The sequence below is a fragment of the Palaemon carinicauda genome, unplaced genomic scaffold, assembly GCF_036898095.1.
Source record: "Palaemon carinicauda isolate YSFRI2023 unplaced genomic scaffold, ASM3689809v2 scaffold269, whole genome shotgun sequence".
NCBI lineage: Eukaryota > Metazoa > Arthropoda > Malacostraca > Decapoda > Palaemonidae > Palaemon > Palaemon carinicauda.
In genome coordinates this window covers 131,794-140,302 of record NW_027170341.1, presented here as the reverse complement: position 1 = coordinate 140,302, position 8,509 = coordinate 131,794, and positions in this window count along the sequence as shown.

The following is an 8,509-nucleotide window of genomic DNA, read 5'->3' as shown; positions in this document are numbered from 1 at the left end:
AAAGGTAGAATTATTCCTATTCGTGAAGGCACAAGCCACACTATTCCGTGTCTCATAAATTCCTTAGTGTAGTCGCCAGTAATATATTTTTCTCATCCTGAGTCCGTTCCTTCCAAATTCCCTTTGAAATCTATGCATCTAATGTGTAGCGTTTTACGTTTCCTGCGTAGAATCACGGTCTGAAATGTAAACACAAAGATTTGCGAGTTTTTTTCTTGCTTCCTCCCTTTTGTCTTCTCTCATTTTAGTGGAGCTTTACCTGTTTCTTCTATGTGAAAGATTGTAGTATACTTTTAAGTATTTCTCAGACCATGTCTACACAGCAATTTTCTTATCTTTAGCATTAGGCTCCTATTTCATACATATTGCATTGGCTGTTAATCTTTTACGCATCTTTATAACGGTTTGGTCAAACTACCAAATAATGATAGTTTTTGGCTCTCGTGCTCCTTCCATTCAACTTTGTTCAGGAATCTCTTCTATTTCCCTGGCATTTTAGCTGAATATTGTTTATTACATCATCTTTTCAAGTTTGTGTACTTCTGTTTTTACTGTTCTTTTTAGGTAGTGATGATAATTTTCTACTGAGATGTGTTAACTTACAGTTTATTATTTTCAAACCACCCGTTTTTGTCCTTGTCATCTTTTGAATTGCATGAAATGTGGGCCCACTTCCCTTTGTGGAAATGATTCTTTCGTCACCCTGTCATCTTGCTTTTGTTCACATTTACTTTATGTAAATGAAAGTGTTAATTTATTCTTAATTATGAACTTTATCCTATATTTCCAATGTCACTATTTGTTTTCCATGAATTCAACCCGTTAACTTTATCCTTCAAATACCAGATGTGTTGTTTATTTTGAATCCTTTTCCTTGCTTCTTCTGGGAACAAGAAGTTTTACTCCATTTTAAACAGGAATTTGGCTGCTGTCATATCTCCCTTTGACGGTGACTTTGTGTCAGGTTTATTGATGCATCATCTTCCAGTAATCTAAATTCTTCTAGGACCTCTTGTGTCTCTGTCACTTGTGATACTCCTTTCCCTGCCAAGATGTTTTTTTTTGACATTCTGGATAATTTTAAGATGAAATATAGAACTCATGAAATTACATTACTTTCTCTCGTTCAACGTTTCTTCTAAATCCACTGACTATGTAGCTTTTGATACTTGTTTTCAAGTTAATCAGATTGTCGGTAATTCCTCTCATTAACTTGTGCTTTAAGAGTTTCCAATTCTACATTTTTGTCAGTTTCCCAGTTAGTAATAACTTTACTGACATTAATGGATCTGTTGTTATCCTCACTTTCATTTATGGTCTTGAGTCTCTCCAACACTACTACTACTTTCTCTCCCTCTGCTGTTAAGAAAACTACTATACTATACTTTGGTATACCAGTAAACTAACTAATTTTTATAAATCCATCTGTTTTATGCACAGAGAGTTCAGTCTTTCTCATTACTTCTTCCTCTGTACATTGTATGTTATCCTTCCCTTTACCTTACCTAGTTATGACTTCCAGGTTTTGTTGTCTGTCATCAGCATTTATGCCATAAAGATTCCTATTCATGTTTGCATTGAACCTTTTGTTTTCCAAACATTATCCATAATTGACATACCTTTGTATTTTCTGCTCCTGTCTATCATTATGGTCTAACTAGTTCCCTTAATATTTGTCAGCGCTGCTTCAGAAAGTTCATCACTGACCATTACAAATGTTTTTAGTGCTTTGAGCTTTTACATTCCCTCAAATACCACTTCACAAATGATTAAATGGCTTGCTGAAAATCAGGAACTCAAATGCTCTTGGATTTTAAGTCGTGCCATTGAATTAGCACTTTTCTCTGTTGTATTGGGGTATCAAGTAATTCTTATATCCCACTGCCTTTTTAAGCTCAGATCTGTATAACTCATACCTGATGCAGTATTTTTGTGTTTTTTTATCTTCTCACTCCACACACCTTTCTCTTGTATTCTTTCTTTTTCAATTCCTAACAGGTATTAGTCTTCATTAATGGCTTTCTTTTAGGCCTTCTATTACTACCATACCTTCTAAATTTATGACAGACTGTTCTTCGTCTTTAGTTCAAGACCTCTACATATTTGAGGTCTTGTTATTTATTTCAACTTCTTAACACCACATCTCACACCATCATATTTAGTACAATGTTTCCACTTTTCTGTGGCCACACCCTTTTGAAAAATCTGTTTTTCATGACATTTTCCATGATTTTGTTTCAATGAGTTTTACGAGTTTTGTGCAGCAAGTGAAAGCTTTACTGGTTCTATTATAATGGTACTATTTTATTTATTAGTAGCCTAGTTATCTCCCCTTTTATGAAATGCTTTAACTTCCCATTTTTTTTATTGCCTCCTCACCTTTACAGTTCAGTTCCTGTTTCCTTACTGATCAACATTTAAGTTCATTTTAGGGTACACTATCCTCCTAGGATAGTTGAAAATCAAATGTATTTACTCCTGTGGTTAGGTATTTATTTCATGTTGTATAAATATATTTGTCTCATAACCTAACACATTTCCTTATAATTCTTAATGAGATAATGTGCTGCTTTTAGTTTTAGTGATTAACTCTACTCATGCAGCCAAGAATTGAACAATATTACTATTAAATATTCTACTTGTTTATTTTATGATGCCTTTTTATAGATTCTACTTGCTTAACAGTTGTAGTTTCTTGTATCTAAATAGTTGCTCGCTTGCGTCTTTCTCTCTTTTGCATAGGTTGTGAAATTTGTTTCTATATTTATGAAAATTTGCTTTATAAACTTACGTTTACTCTTCTCATCTGCACGGCTTTGCATTTTCATAGTTCATTCAGGTACAGATTCTTGCTTCTTATTTCTGTAAACCAAGGGGTTTATATATGCCATTTTCTTGTAGTTTTCCTTCAATATCTTCGTCATTTTCCCCATACGTTTCTAATCTTGGGGTTTTTATTACATTTCTCTTTACTTAAAAGTATTCTTTCCGTTGTCTTTGCTAGGTCTTTTACCTAATTCCTTGGCTTTTCCGTGTCCTAAATTATTGCATAGAATTTTCATACAAATGATCCAGCAATTTTCATATGGAGATTGAAGTTGTTCGTTTTCCCATGCTTCTGTTAGCAGTTTCTCATCCGATTGGGTTGTTCCTTGATACGTCATTTTCTTGTACGGTATCCTGTCTGATTCTGCCACTGGTTCGTAACTAGCAATGAGATGTGGTTACTGAAATGCATTGAAGTTAACTTAATTACTTTTTGCCTTGTTGATCTGCTGTATTCTCTTACATAAAATATTCTCTCAATTGTCTTAGTAATATTCTATCTTTGCTAGGTCTTTTTCATAATTTCTTGGGTTTCTTGTCTCCTAAATTATTGCGTAGGATTTTCATATAAATGGTCCATCAATTTTCATATGAAAATTAAAGTTGTTCATTTTCCCATGCCTCTGTTAGCAGTTTCTCATCTGGCTGGATTGTCTTTATGCAACGTCATTTTCTTGTACTGTATCGTGCCTGATTCTGCCACTTTTTCCTTACTGGCAGTGCGTGGTGGTTAATGAAACCCTTTGTAGTTGACTCAATTACTTTTTGCCTTACTGGTCTGCTGTATTCTCTTAGTTTCCGCACTGTGGGTATTTTGATTTCTTGCTTTTTGTTTTATTTAGTTTTCCTGCGTACATTTACTTATTGAACTGTTTTCCTTCCCCTTAATCTCCATGATTAATGTCAATTTATCTTAATATAATAAGTTCTCTCTGACTAAAGAAAATATAGCACCAACACTTTAGTAATTATCAAAACTGTACTTAGGTTTTTTCATATGATTTGAACCTCAGTATTTATAATGGTATTGTTTGGGACTATATATTGCAACTTCTTCATTTCATTTTCTTTCTTATTTGATCTTGTGATAATTTAGTGCTCCAGAAAAAGCTTATACTTTTGTAATCCAGAACACAGATTGTGACAATATCTGTTTCGTTTAGTACTGCACATTATCTATAATAGCCACAAGGTCAATATCCCCATGGTACTTTTCACTAAGCTTCCTTTCCAGTCAATATATTTTGTGGTTTTCAGTAGTCTTATTCATTACAATCTTCCACATTATATTCATTTCAAGATTGTTTTCTCAGAATCTCATCAACACTAGGTTCTATATAGAGAGGTTCTAGGAGCCACCCATTCAGTATTCATTTATAACTTTTCTCATTAGTAATGTAAACAGTAAATGCCTTAGGATGAATCTTTGATGGACACCAACAGCTGTCCATAGTTCATCTGATACTCCAGGCCCTGTCTTTACTCTAGATTTAGCTTAAAACTGGTGTCACCAACTTGACCCTTTACTTTCTTTTATTTTATTTTTACTTTTGTTGTCTCATTATAGCGACTCATAGTGGATCTCCAGCATGTAGCCAAACTCACATTAGTCAATTTTTTCATTTTTCTCAGCCTTTTCCCTTACTTGTATTTGCATACCATTTTCCAAGCAGTGTTATTCAAGTTCCACTTTGCAGTTCATCGCCATTTCCGTTGCATACCATTAATGTAAAACTTTCTAACTCACTTAGTCTTGTCAACTTTATTTCAAGTCTTTAAATTTTCTGGTTCCCATTTCCTTTACATGCCATTGATGTTAGACTTTTTTCAACTCATTTAGTCATGTCTACTTATTCCAGGAATATATTTTCTGGTCTTTTCCATTACATACTATTATTGTAAGGCTTTTTCCAACTCATTTAGTCTTGTCTACTTATTCCAAGAATATACTTTCTGGTCTCCTTTTCCTTTGCATACCATAAATGTAAGACTTTTTACAATGCATTTAGTCTTGTCTACTTTTCTAAGTCTATTTTCTGGTCTCAATTTCTTTAACATACCATTAATGTGAGACTTTTTCCAACTCATTTTGCTTTGTCTACTTGTTTCAAGTCTTTATTTCCTGGTCTCCTTTTCTTTTGCATACCATTAATGTAAGACTTTTTTTAACTCATTTAGCCCAGTCTACTTATTTCAAGTCTATGTTTTCTGGTCTCCTTTTCCTTTGCATACCATTAATGTAAGACTTTTTTCCAACTCGCTCAGTATTGTCTAGTTTATTTCAAGTCTTTAAATTTTCTGGTTCCCATTTCCATTGCATGCCATTATTGTTAGACTTTTTCAAACTCATTTAGTCTTGTTTGCTTATTCCAAAAATATACTTTCTGATCTCCATTTCCTTTGCATACCATTAATGTAAGACTTTTTACAATGCATTTAGTCTTGTCTTCTTTTTTAAGTCTATATTTTCTGGTCTCAATTTCTTTTACATACCATTAATGTGAGACTTTTTCCAACTCATTTTGCTTTGTATTTTCTGGTCTCAATTTCTTTTACATACCATTAATGTGAGACTTTTTCCAACTCATTTTGCTTTGTCTACTTGTTTCAAGTCTATATCTTCTGGTCTCCTTTTCTTTTGCATACCATTAATGTAAGACTTTTTCTAACTCATTTAGCCCAGTCTACTTGTTTCAAGTCTATATTTTCTGGTCTCCTTTTCTTTTGCATACCATTAATGTTAGACTTTTTCCAATTCATTTAGCTTTGTCTACTTTCAAGGCTATGTTTTCTGGTCTCGTTTTCCTTTGCATATCATTAGTGTAAGACTTTTTCCAACTCATTTAGCCCTGTCTACTTATTTCAAGGCTATATTTTCTGGTCTCATTTTCCTTTGCATGCCATTAATGTAAGACTATTTTCCAACTCACTCAGTCTTGTCTAGTTTATTTCAAGTCTTTAAATTTTCTGGTTCCCATTTCCATTGCATGCCATTATTGTTAAACTTTTTCCAACTCATTTAGTCTTGTTTGCTTATTCCAAAAATATACTTTCTGATCTCTATTTCCTTTGGATACCATTAATGTAAGACTTTTTCCTTCTCATTTAGTCTAGTCTATTTATTTCAGGTCTGTATTTTCTGGTTATCTTATTTTTTTTTATTTCCAAAATGATCTCTTTTACACTTTTGTTTCTAATCTCTCTCATTCTTCAGTTAATTTAATTCCTTCCGAAAAATTTTGGATTCATTCTATCCATACTTTTAGTATCGTCCATTTACAATCCTGATTATTTTCTCTTTCCCTCTGCTGTAATTAGATTCTGATTTCATTTCTCCCAACTTTTCATCGCCCTTTCCACTTGCCTTTTAGCCTGTGCTTCTCACTTTACATCACACATTTCTCTCTTTTGTACTTAACCTGTATTCCTTTCTCTTTAGTGATTTGTCCACCACATCCTCGTATTCATGTAATTCCAATCTGATGTCACACCGTCCACTACGTCAGACAATTATTTGATGCTGTCTTTCAGTGACTAATACAGACCAGTTTTGCTGCTGTAATTTGTCAATACTTTCTCTTGATACTCCTATTTTAGCTTATTTTCAGTTTTACTATATTTTTACCAATAAAAATTTCTTTTTTCATTTATCTTTTGTTCGCAACATCAACTTGCAGTCTGTGCATGCATCTCCAGGTATGACAGCAAATCCCCTTTTCTCTGCTGCAGTTTGTACTTTGATACAAAAACGTTGATATGATACAAAAACGTTGATCTATGTTGAAAGATTGTATTCGGAAACTGAATTCTTGGCATACTTAGAACTCTAAGACTGTTTCTCGCGCCTGGATTTTGGTTGTGGGTATACCACAAGAGGCCCTATCTAGCCAAAAGGGCCGGCCAATCCAACGAACGAGTTCTTAGTTTTCTCCTCTTATGCTCTACTATCTGATCATGTCACCAACGGCAGCCTTATCCATTCCTGTATGTTCATTTTGGTCTCATCAGTATTTCTTCTGACCAAGACACTTGTGTTACTGATTGTAATAACCTGTCCATAAAACCTTGCTTTCCTTTTGCCCAAGATCATCTTAATTTCATAATTCTTTCAATTATATGCCCTGCTTCTTTCATTTCAGCAGCCATTTTATCTTAGATTGGCATTTGTATTATTTTTTTTAGATTGTCTCACTGCTGTTCCATCAGAATTAACATTTCCCTTTGTTACTCCTCTTGAACTTGACGCAAGCTCATTTATAAAACCATTTTCTCTTAAAGATGAGATGCTTATTTTTCATCCCTTCCGCATTACCACACCTCCCTTACTTCCCCAACATAGTTTTCACATATAGTAGTGTTTATTAGCTTGTTTTTAGCTAATTTTTCACATTTAGTATTGTTTTCTAACTTGCTTTACTAAATCCTTAATAGTGAATCCTGTTTACAATCTTTGGTAAATATAATCGTCTTGTGACTACCACATTTCATATCCAAATTTACTTTTATTTTATCATGACTTGAGATGACATGGTTTTGTTTCTTAATTTAATCCTGTTGACTCACTCTTGCTTGAATACTTTCATATGTTTTATTATCTTTTAAGAAATGTCTCATCCCCTTGATAACAAATTTCTCATCATCATGTTTAGTTCTTGACCTACTTCCCACTCTGCTACTTGCTTTTATCTCCTCGTAAAGCACGGCCAGCCAACCTTGTTTGTTGTTGTTACATCGTCTTCCAACTGAACCCTTGTAAGTTCATCTGCTTATATTATCTGTCCAATCTTTTTTCCTCTCCATACTCTGTCCAATTTTTTTTCCTCTCCATACTCTGCCCAATTCATTTGACGCTAATTCCCTGACATTTCCGTAAAGATGCAATGTACTGTATCTAATGAAAAGTCTTAGGTGTTTGCAATCATGAAATCACCTTTTTCCTCCTAAATTTGGCTGCCTTCTTATCTATCTAGGGAACTCAGTACTTGTTATCAGTCAGGATTTTAGCCATCTATTCCCCTTCTTTGCAAAAGAAATCTGTTTCTTGTACCTTTGTTGAGAAGTATGTTTTAATATTTTTCCTCCTATTAATATACTATTTCATCTTTTCATATTAGATAATGGATTTTATTCAACAGTTAATAAAACTCATGTCATATTTTTTCCTCATTCTCTTAGCAAAGACTTAAATATTTAATGTCATCTTTCTAACAAAATTCCTTTTCCATGGTTTTATTGGCCACTAAAACCCTAAATTCCCCATGTACAGTATACTGTCTCAGCCTATCTATTATCCAATGTCAGTTTGTTTTTAAAGTTAGCTGCATAAATATGCATAAAGATAGTCAAATTATTCTTGCCAACCACTATGGGATACGTCTTTGCTCGTAAGACTAATTTAGAGATTCTATCCGAAGCACTGTGGTATACGTGTCTGCTCATGAGAATAAGAAATCTCTATGGCCTATGTTGATTTTTGTATTGAGTAATCATTTGAGTATCCCGAAAGGGTATGATTCTGTATTGCATTTTGATTAGGATAATTAACTTTTTAATTTGTTACTGTGATTCAGAACCTGCATTATCTTATCAGAATTAACATTAAAGGTGGTTAAAATAACATTCTATGTATGGAAAAATGTTTATCTTATAATCTGTTCCTTTCCAATCTTTGATACGTATGGAA